This window comes from Taudactylus pleione, unplaced genomic scaffold (assembly GCF_031769625.1).
Source record: "Taudactylus pleione unplaced genomic scaffold, aTauple2 ptg000071l, whole genome shotgun sequence".
Taxonomy (NCBI): Eukaryota; Metazoa; Chordata; class Amphibia; order Anura; family Myobatrachidae; genus Taudactylus; species Taudactylus pleione.
This window is the reverse complement of record NW_028284473.1, coordinates 507,238-519,861: the sequence shown is the minus strand read 5'-3', so window position 1 is coordinate 519,861 and position 12,624 is coordinate 507,238. Positions and strand designations below refer to the sequence as shown.

At 42.7% G+C, this 12,624-nt stretch overlaps 1 protein-coding gene across 27 annotated transcripts in view; it reads left to right on the top strand.

Moving 5' to 3' along the window:
- OBSCN (obscurin, cytoskeletal calmodulin and titin-interacting RhoGEF) overlaps positions 1–12,624 on the top strand; it is a 646,947-nt gene that overhangs the window by 289,846 nt on the left and 344,477 nt on the right. The window lies entirely within an intron of this gene.

Genomic DNA, 12,624 nt, shown 5'->3' with positions numbered 1-12,624 from the left:
GCTTAGATAGTTAAAAAAAATTGTAACAGTGGCATGAATTTCACCTTTACTAGACCTAATGCAGGTCTCAGTGAGGTTTAGACCCTGGACGACCAGTAATAGAGTCCTCTATCACATGTAGAGTGCATTCATGTGTAATATATAAACAGGATCATATGATAAAATATTATACATATGGTACATTATACAGCATTCCCAGGAATATGGTATACTCACTACAGTGCACTGCTTTTATCAATTTGATACATTATCATACATACTATAGTGCTAATGTAACACTGGGGAATGTACAACTGTCAGATACATGGGGAGTTATAGTGTAAGAGTGCCAAGAGCATACTATAGTGCTAATGTGACACTGGGGAATGTACAACTGTCAGATACATGGGGAGTTATAGTGTAAGAGTGCCAGGAGCATACTATAGTGCTAATGTAACACTGGGGAATGTACAACTGTCAGATACATGGGGAGTTATAGTGTAAGAGTGCCACTAGCATACTATAGTGCTAATGTGACACTGGGGAATGTACAACTGTCAGATACATGGGGAGTTATAGTGTAAGAGTGCCACGAGCATATTATAGTGCTAATGTAACACTGAGGAATGTACAACTGTCAGATACATGGGGAGTTATAGTGTAAGAGTGCCACGAGCATATTATAGTGCTAATGTGACATTGTGTCAGGCACAACTGTCAGATACATGGGGAGTTATAGTGTAAGAGTGCCACGAGCATACTATAGTGCTAATGTGACACTGGGGAATGTACAACTGTCAGATACATGGGGAGTTATAGTGTAAGAGTGCCACGAGCATACTATAGTGCTAATGTGACACTGGGGAATGTACAACTGTCAGATACATGGGGAGTTATAGTGTAAGAGTGACACGAGCATACTATAGTGCTAATGTGACACTGGGGAATGTACAACTGTCAGATACATGGGGAGTTATAGTGTAAGAGTGCCAGGAGCATACTATCGTGCTAATGTGACATTGTGTCAGGCACAACTGTCAGATACATGGGGAGTTATAGTGTAAGAGTGCCACGAGCATACTATAGTGCCAATGTAACACTGGGGAATGTACAACTGTCAGATACATGGGGATTTATAGTGTAAGAGTGCCACGAGCATACTATAGTGCTAATGTGACACTGGGGAATGTACAACTGTCAGATACATGGGGAGTTATAGTGTAAGAGTTCCACGAGCATACTATAGTGCTAATGTGACACTGGGGAATCTACAACTGTCAGATACATGGGGAGTTATAGTGTAAGAGTGCCAGGAGCATACTATCGTGCTAATGTGACATTGTGTCAGGCACAACTGTCAGATACATGGGGAGTTATAGTGTAAGAGTGCCACGTGCATACTTTAGTGCTAATGTAACACTGGGGAATGTACAACTGTCAGATACATGGGGAGTTATAGTGTAAGAGTGCCACGAGCATATTATAGTGCTAATGTGACACTGGGGAATGCACAACTGTCAGATACATGGGGAGTTATAGTGTTAGAGTGCCACGAGCATACTATAGTGCTAATGTGACACTGGGGAATGCACAAGTGTCAGATACATGGGGAGTTATAGTGTAAGAGTGCCACGAGCATACTATAGTGCTAATGTAACACTGGGGAATGTACAACTGTCAGATACATGGGGAGTTATAGTGTAAGAGTGCCACGAGCATATTATAGTGCTAATGTGACACTGGGGAATGCACAACTGTCAGATACATGGGGAGTTATAGTGTAAGAGAGTCACGAGGATACTATCGTGCTAATGTAACACTGGGGAATGCACAACTGTCAGATACATGGGGAGTTATAGTGTAAGAGTGCCACATGCATACTATAGTGCTAATGTAACACTGGGGAATGTACAACTGTCAGATACATGGGGAGTTATAGTGTAAGAGTGCCACGAGCATATTATAGTGCTAATGTGACACTGGGGAATGCACAACTGTCAGATACATGGGGAGTTATAGTGTAAGAGTGCCACAAGCATACTATAGTGCTAATGTGACACTGGGGAATGCACAACTGTCAGATACATGGGGAGTTATAGTGTAAGAGTGCCACAAGCATACTATAGTGCTAATGTGACACTGGGGAATGCACAACTGTCAGATACATGGGGAGTTATAGTGTAAGAGTGCCACGTGCATACTATAGTGCTAATGTAACACTGGGGAATGTACAACTGTCAGATACATGGGGAGTTATAGTGTAAGAGTGCCACGAGCATACTATAGTGCTAATGTAACACTGGGGAATGTACAACTGTCAGATACATGGGGAGTTAAAGTGTAAGAGTGCCACGAGCATACTATAGTGCTAACGTGACACTGGGGAATGCACAACTGTCAGATACATGGGGAGTTATAGTGTAAGAGTGCCACGAGCATACTATAGTGCTAATGTAACACTGGGGAATGTACAACTGTCAGATACAGGGGGAGTTATAGTGTAAGAGTGACACAAGCATACTATAGTGCTAATGTAACACTGGGGAATGTACAACTGTCAGATACATTGGGAGTTATAGTGTAAGAGTGCCACGAGCATACTATAGTGCTAATGTAACACTGGGGAATGTACAACTGTCAGATACATGAGGAGTTATAGTGTAAGAGTGCCACGAGCATACTATCGTGCTAATGTGACATTGTGTCAGGCACAACTGTCAGATACATGGGGAGTTATAGTGTAAGAGTGCCAAGAGCATACTATAGTGCTAATGTGACACTGGGGAATGTACAACTGTCAGATACATGGGGAGTTATAGTGTAAGAGTGCCAGGAGCATACTATAGTGCTAATGTAACACTGGGGAATGTACAACTGTCAGATACATGGGGAGTTATAGTGTAAGAGTGCCACTAGCATACTATAGTGCTAATGTGACACTGGGGAATGTACAACTGTCAGATACATGGGGAGTTATAGTGTAAGAGTGCCACGAGCATATTATAGTGCTAATGTAACACTGAGGAATGTACAACTGTCAGATACATGGGGAGTTATAGTGTAAGAGTGCCACGAGCATATTATAGTGCTAATGTGACATTGTGTCAGGCACAACTGTCAGATACATGGGGAGTTATAGTGTAAGAGTGCCACGAGCATACTATAGTGCTAATGTGACACTGGGGAATGTACAACTGTCAGATACATGGGGAGTTATAGTGTAAGAGTGACACGAGCATACTATAGTGCTAATGTGACACTGGGGAATGTACAACTGTCAGATACATGGGGAGTTATAGTGTAAGAGTGCCACGAGCATACTATAGTGCTAATGTAACACTGGGGAATGTACAACTGTCAGATACATGGGGAGTTATAGTGTAAGAGTGACACAAGCATACTATAGTGCTAATGTGACACTGGGGAATGTACAACTGTCAGATACATGGGAAGTTATAGTGTAAGAGTGCCACGAGCATACTATAGTGCTAATGTAACACTGGGGAATGTACAACTGTCAGATACATGGGGAGTTATAGTGTAAGAGTGCCACGAGCATACTATAGTGCTAATGTAACACTGGGGAATGTACAACTGTCAGATACATGGGGAGTTATAGTGTAAGAGTGCCACGAGCATACTATAGTGCTAAGGTAACACTGGGGAATGTACAACTGTCAGATACATGGGGAGTTATAGTGTAAGAGTGACACAAGCATATTATAGTGCAAATGTGACACTGGGGAATGTACAACTGTCAAATACATGGGAAGTTATAGTGTAAGAGTGCCACGAGCATACTATAGTGCTAATGTGACACTGGGGAATGTACAACTGTCAGATACATGGGGAGTTATAGTGTAAGACTGCCACGAGCATACTATAGTGCTAATGTGACACTGGGGAATGTACAACTGTCAGATACATGGGGCGTTATTGTGTAAGAGTGACACGAGCATACTATAGTGCTAATGTGACACTGGGGAATGTACAACTGTCAGATACATGGGGAGTTATAGTGTAAGAGTGCCACGAGCATATTATAGTGCTAATGTAACACTGGGGAATGTACAACGGTCAGATACATGGGGAGTTATAGTGTAAGAGTGCCACGAGCATACTGTAGTGCTAATATAACACTGGGGAATGTACAACTGTCAGATACATGGGGAGTTATAGTGTAAGTGTGCCACGAGCATACTATCGTGCTAATGTAACACTGGGGAATGTACAACTGTCAGATACATGGGGCGTTATTGTGTAAGAGTGACACGAGCATACTATAGTGCTAATGTGACACTGGGGAATGTACAACTGTCAGATACATGAGGAGTTATAGTGTAAGAGTGCCACGAGCATACTATAGTGCTAATGTGACACTGGGGAATGTACAACTGTCAGATACATGGGGAGTTATAGTGTAAGAGTGCCACGAGCATACTATAGTGCTAATGTGACACTGGGGAATGTACAACTGTCAGATACATGGGGAGTTATAGTGTAAGAGTGACACGAGCATACTATAGTGCTAATGTGACACTGGGGAATGTACAACTGTCAGATACATGGGGAACTATAGTGTAAGAGTGCCAGGAGCATACTATCGTGCTAATGTGACATTGTGTCAGGCACAACTGTCAGATACATGGGGAGTTATAGTGTAAGAGTGCCACGAGCATACTATAGTGCTAATGTAACACTGGGGAATGTACAACTGTCAGATACATGGGGAGTTATAGTGTAAGAGTGCCACGAGCATACTATAGTGCTAATGTGACACTGGGGAATGTACAACTGTCAGATACATGGGGAGTTATAGTGTAAGAGTTCCACGAGCATACTATAGTGCTAATGTGACACTGGGGAATGTACAACTGTCAGATACATGGGGAGTTATAGTGTAAGAGTGCCAGGAGCATACTATCGTGCTAATGTGACATTGTGTCAGGCACAACTGTCAGATACATGGGGAGTTATAGTGTAAGAGTGCCACGTGCATACTTTAGTGCTAATGTAACACTGGGGAATGTACAACTGTCAGATACATGGGGAGTTATAGTGTAAGAGTGCCACGAGCATATTATAGTGCTAATGTGACACTGGGGAATGCACAACTGTCAGATACATGGGGAGTTATAGTGTAAGAGTGCCACGAGCATACTATAGTGCTAATGTGACACTGGGGAATGCACAAGTGTCAGATACATGGGGAGTTATAGTGTAAGAGTGCCACGAGCATACTATAGTGCTAATGTAACACTGGGGAATGTACAACTGTCAGATACATGGGGAGTTATAGTGTAAGAGTGCCACGAGCATATTATAGTGCTAATGTGACACTGGGGAATGCACAACTGTCAGATACATGGGGAGTTATAGTGTAAGAGAGCCACGAGGATACTATCGTGCTAATGTAACACTGGGGAATGCACAACTGTCAGATACATGGGGAGTTATAGTGTAAGAGTGCCACATGCATACTATAGTGCTAATGTAACACTGGGGAATGTACAACTGTCAGATACATGGGGAGTTATAGTGTAAGAGTGCCACGAGCATATTATAGTGCTAATGTGACACTGGGGAATGCACAACTGTCAGATACATGGGGAGTTATAGTGTAAGAGTGCCACAAGCATACTATAGTGCTAATGTGACACTGGGGAATGCACAACTGTCAGATACATGGGGAGTTATAGTGTAAGAGTGCCACAAGCATACTATAGTGCTAATGTGACACTGGGGAATGCACAACTGTCAGATACATGGGGAGTTATAGTGTAAGAGTGCCACGTGCATACTATAGTGCTAATGTAACACTGGGGAATGTACAACTGTCAGATACATGGGGAGTTATAGTGTAAGAGTGCCACGAGCATACTATAGTGCTAATGTAACACTGGGGAATGTACAACTGTCAGATACATGGGGAGTTAAAGTGTAAGAGTGCCACGAGCATACTGTAGTGCTAACGTGACACTGGGGAATGCACAACTGTCAGATACATGGGGAGTTATAGTGTAAGAGTGCCACGAGCATACTATAGTCCTAATGTAACACTGGGGAATGTACAACTGTCAGATACAGGGGGAGTTATAGTGTAAGAGTGACACAAGCATACTATAGTGCTAATGTAACACTGGGGAATGTACAACTGTCAGATACATTGGGAGTTATAGTGTAAGAGTGCCACAAGCATACTATAGTGCTAATGTAACACTGGGGAATGTACAACTGTCAGATACATGAGGAGTTATAGTGTAAGAGTGCCACGAGCATACTATCGTGCTAATGTGACATTGTGTCAGGCACAACTGTCAGATACATGGGGAGTTATAGTGTAAGAGTGCCAAGAGCATACTATAGTGCTAATGTGACACTGGGGAATGTACAACTGTCAGATACATGGGGAGTTATAGTGTAAGAGTGCCAGGAGCATACTATAGTGCTAATGTAACACTGGGGAATGTACAACTGTCAGATACATGGGGAGTTATAGTGTAAGAGTGCCACTAGCATACTATAGTGCTAATGTGACACTGGGGAATGTACAACTGTCAGATACATGGGGAGTTATAGTGTAAGAGTGCCACGAGCATATTATAGTGCTAATGTAACACTGAGGAATGTACAACTGTCAGATACATGGGGAGTTATAGTGTAAGAGTGCCACGAGCATATTATAGTGCTAATGTGACATTGTGTCAGGCACAACTGTCAGATACATGGGGAGTTATAGTGTAAGAGTGCCACGAGCATACTATAGTGCTAATGTGACACTGGGGAATGTACAACTGTCAGATACATGGGGAGTTATAGTGTAAGAGTGACACGAGCATACTATAGTGCTAATGTAACACTGGGGAATGTACAACTGTCAGATACATGGGGAGTTATAGTGTAAGAGTGCCACGAGCAAACTATAGTGCTAATGTAACACTGGGGAATGTACAACTGTCAGATACATGGGGAGTTATAGTGTAAGAGTGACACAAGCATACTATAGTGCTAATGTGACACTGGGGAATGTACAACTGTCAGATACATGGGAAGTTATAGTGTAAGAGTGCCACGAGCATACTATAGTGCTAATGTAACACTGGGGAATGTACAACTGTCAGATACATGGGGAGTTATAGTGTAAGAGTGACACGAGCATACTATAGTGCTAATGTGACACTGGGGAATGTACAACTGTCAGATACATGGGGAGTTATAGTGTAAGAGTGCCACGAGCATACTATAGTGCTAATGTGACACTGGGGAATGTACAACTGTCAGATACATGGGGAGTTATAGTGTAAGAGTGACACGAGCATACTATAGTGCTAATGTGACACTGGGGAATGTACAACTGTCAGATACATGGGGAGTTATAGTGTAAGAGTGCCACGAGCATACTATAGTGCTAATGTAACACTGGGGAATGTACAACTGTCAGATACATGGGGAGTTATAGTGTAAGAGTGACACAAGCATACTATAGTGCTAATGTGACACTGGGGAATGTACAACTGTCAGATACATGGGAAGTTATAGTGTAAGAGTGCCACGAGCATACTATAGTGCTAATGTAACACTGGGGAATGTACAACTGTCAGATACATGGGGAGTTATAGTGTAAGAGTGCCACGAGCATACTATAGTGCTAATATGACACTGGGGAATGTACAACTGTCAGATACATGGGGAGTTATAGTGTAAGAGTGCCACGAGCATACTATAGTGCTAATGTGACACTGGGGAATGTACAACTGTCAGATACATGGGGAGTTATTGTGTAAGAGTGACACGAGCATACTATAGTGCTAATGTGACACTGGGGAATGTACAACTGTCAGATACATGGGGAGTTATAGTGTAAGAGTGCCACGAGCATATTATAGTGCTAATGTAACACTGGGGAATGTACAACGGTCAGATACATGGGGAGTTATAGTGTAAGAGTGCCACGAGCATACTGTAGTGCTAATATAACACTGGGGAATGTACAACTGTCAGATACATGGGGAGTTATAGTGTAAGTGTGCCACGAGCATACTATCGTGCTAATGTAACACTGGGGAATGTACAACTGTCAGATACATGGGGCGTTATTGTGTAAGAGTGACACGAGCATACTATAGTGCTAATGTGACACTGGGGAATGTACAACTGTCAGATACATGAGGAGTTATAGTGTAAGAGTGCCACGAGCATACTATAGTGCTAATGTAACACTGGGGAATGTACAACTGTCAGATACATGAGGAGTTATAGTGTAAGAGTGCCACGAGCATACTATAGTGCTAATGTAACACTGGGGAATGTACAACTGTCAGATACATGGGGAGTTATAGTGTAAGAGTGCCACGAGCATACTTTAGTGCTAATGTGACACTGGGGAATGCACAACTGTCAGATACATTGGGAGTTATAGTGTAAGAGTGCCACGAGCATACTATAGTGCTAATGTAACACTGGGGAATGTACAACTGTCAGATACATGGGGAGTTATACTGTAAGAGTGCCACGAGCATACTATAGTGCTAATGTAACACTGGGGAATGTACAACTGTCAGATACATGGGGAGTTATCGTGTAAGAGTGCCACGAGCATACTATAGTGCTAATGTGACACTGGGAATGTACAACTGTCAGATACATGGGGCGTTATAGTGTAAGAGTGCCACGAGCATACTATAGTACTAATGTAACACTGGGGAATGCACAACTGTCAGATACATGGGGAGTTATAGTGTAAGAGTGCCACGAGCATACTATAGTGCTAATGTAACACTGGGGAATGTACAACTGTCAGATACATGGGGAGTTATAGTGTAAGAGTGCCACGAGCATATTATAGTGCTAATGTGACACTGGGGAATGCACAACTGTCAGATACATGGGGAGTTATAGTGTAAGAGTGCCACGAGCATATTATAGTGCTAATGTGACACTGGGGAATGCACAACTGTCAGATACATGGGGAGTTATAGTGTAAGAGTGCCACGAGCATACTATAGTGCTAATGTATCACTGGGGAATGCACAACTGTTAGATATATGGGGAGTTATAGTGTAAGAGTGCCACGAGCATATTATAGTGCTAATGTAACACTGGGGAATGTACAACGGTCAGATACATGGGGAGTTATAGTGTAAGAGTGCCACGAGCATACTGTAGTGCTAATGTAACACTGGGGAATGTACAACTGTCAGATTCATGGGGCATTATTGTGTAAGAGTGACACGAGCATACTATAGTGCTAATGTGACACTGGGGAATGTACAACTGTCAGATACATGAGGAGTTATAGTGTAAGAGTGCCACGAGCATACTATAGTGCTAATGTAACACTGGGGAATGTACAACTGTCAGATACATGGGGAGTTATAGTGTAAGAGTGCCACGAGCATACTGTAGTGCTAATGTGACATTGTGTCAGGCACAACTGTCAGATACATGGGGAGTTATAGTGTAAGAGTGCCAAGAGCATACTATAGTGCTAATGTGACACTGGGGAATGTACAACTGTCAGATACATGGGGAGTTATAGTGTAAGAGTGCCACGAGCATATTCTAGTGCTAATGTAACACTGAGGAATGTACAACTGTCAGATACATGGGGAGTTATAGTGTAAGTGTGCCACGAGCATACTATCGTGCTAATGTAACACTGGGGAATGTACAACTGTCAGATACATGGGGCGTTATTGTGTAAGAGTGACACGAGCATACTATAGTGCTAATGTGACACTGGGGAATGTACAACTGTCAGATACATGAGGAGTTATAGTGTAAGAGTGCCACGAGCATACTATAGTGCTAATGTGACACTGGGGAATGTACAACTGTCAGATACATGGGGAGTTATAGTGTAAGAGTGCCACGAGCATACTATAGTGCTAATGTGACACTGGGGAATGTACAACTGTCAGATACATGGGGAGTTATAGTGTAAGAGTGACACGAGCATACTATAGTGCTAATGTGACACTGGGGAATGTACAACTGTCAGATACATGGGGAGTTATAGTGTAAGAGTGCCAGGAGCATACTATCGTGCTAATGTGACATTGTGTCAGGCACAACTGTCAGATACATGGGGAGTTATAGTGTAAGAGTGCCACGAGCATACTATAGTGCTAATGTAACACTGGGGAATGTACAACTGTCAGATACATGGGGAGTTATAGTGTAAGAGTGCCACGAGCATACTATAGTGCTAATGTGACACTGGGGAATGTACAACTGTCAGATACATGGGGAGTTATAGTGTAAGAGTTCCACGAGCATACTATAGTGCTAATGTGACACTGGGGAATGTACAACTGTCAGATACATGGGGAGTTATAGTGTAAGAGTGCCAGGAGCATACTATCGTGCTAATGTGACATTGTGTCAGGCACAACTGTCAGATACATGGGGAGTTATAGTGTAAGAGTGCCACGTGCATACTTTAGTGCTAATGTAACACTGGGGAATGTACAACTGTCAGATACATGGGGAGTTATAGTGTAAGAGTGCCACGAGCATATTATAGTGCTAATGTGACACTGGGGAATGCACAACTGTCAGATACATGGGGAGTTATAGTGTAAGAGTGCCACGAGCATACTATAGTGCTAATGTGACACTGGGGAATGCACAAGTGTCAGATACATGGGGAGTTATAGTGTAAGAGTGCCACGAGCATACTATAGTGCTAATGTAACACTGGGGAATGTACAACTGTCAGATACATGGGGAGTTATAGTGTAAGAGTGCCACGAGCATATTATAGTGCTAATGTGACACTGGGGAATGCACAACTGTCAGATACATGGGGAGTTATAGTGTAAGAGAGCCACGAGGATACTATCGTGCTAATGTAACACTGGGGAATGCACAACTGTCAGATACATGGGGAGTTATAGTGTAAGAGTGCCACATGCATACTATAGTGCTAATGTAACACTGGGGAATGTACAACTGTCAGATACATGGGGAGTTATAGTGTAAGAGTGCCACGAGCATATTATAGTGCTAATGTGACACTGGGGAATGCACAACTGTCAGATACATGGGGAGTTATAGTGTAAGAGTGCCACAAGCATACTATAGTGCTAATGTGACACTGGGGAATGCACAACTGTCAGATACATGGGGAGTTATAGTGTAAGAGTGCCACAAGCATACTATAGTGCTAATGTGACACTGGGGAATGCACAACTGTCAGATACATGGGGAGTTATAGTGTAAGAGTGCCACGTGCATACTATAGTGCTAATGTAACACTGGGGAATGTACAACTGTCAGATACATGGGGAGTTATAGTGTAAGAGTGCCACGAGCATACTATAGTGCTAATGTAACACTGGGGAATGTACAACTGTCAGATAAATGGGGAGTTAAAGTGTAAGAGTGCCACGAGCATACTGTAGTGCTAACGTGACACTGGGGAATGCACAACTGTCAGATACATGGGGAGTTATAGTGTAAGAGTGCCACGAGCATACTATAGTGCTAATGTAACACTGGGGAATGTACAACTGTCAGATACAGGGGGAGTTATAGTGTAAGAGTGACACAAGCATACTATAGTGCTAATGTAACACTGGGGAATGTACAACTGTCAGATACATTGGGAGTTATAGTGTAAGAGTGCCACAAGCATACTATAGTGCTAATGTAACACTGGGGAATGTACAACTGTCAGATACATGAGGAGTTATAGTGTAAGAGTGCCACGAGCATACTATCGTGCTAATGTGACATTGTGTCAGGCACAACTGTCAGATACATGGGGAGTTATAGTGTAAGAGTGCCAAGAGCATACTATAGTGCTAATGTGACACTGGGGAATGTACAACTGTCAGATACATGGGGAGTTATAGTGTAAGAGTGCCAGGAGCATACTATAGTGCTAATGTAACACTGGGGAATGTACAACTGTCAGATACATGGGGAGTTATAGTGTAAGAGTGCCACTAGCATACTATAGTGCTAATGTGACACTGGGGAATGTACAACTGTCAGATACATGGGGAGTTATAGTGTAAGAGTGCCACGAGCATATTATAGTGCTAATGTAACACTGAGGAATGTACAACTGTCAGATACATGGGGAGTTATAGTGTAAGAGTGCCACGAGCATATTATAGTGCTAATGTGACATTGTGTCAGGCACAACTGTCAGATACATGGGGAGTTATAGTGTAAGAGTGCCACGAGCATACTATAGTGCTAATGTGACACTGGTGAATGTACAACTGTCAGATACATGGGGAGTTATAGTGTAAGAGTGACACGAGCATACTATAGTGCTAATGTGACACTGGGGAATGTACAACTGTCAGATACATGGGGAGTTATAGTGTAAGAGTGCCACGAGCATACTATAGTGCTAATGTAACACTGGGGAATGTACAACTGTCAGATACATGGGGAGTTATAGTGTAAGAGTGACACAAGCATACTATAGTGCTAATGTGACACTGGGGAATGTACAACTGTCAGATACATGGGAAGTTATAGTGTAAGAGTGCCACGAGCATACTATAGTGCTAATGTAACACTGGGGAATGTACAACTGTCAGATACATGGGGAGTTATAGTGTAAGAGTGACACGAGCATACTATAGTGCTAATGTGACACTGGGGAATGTACAACTGTCAGATACA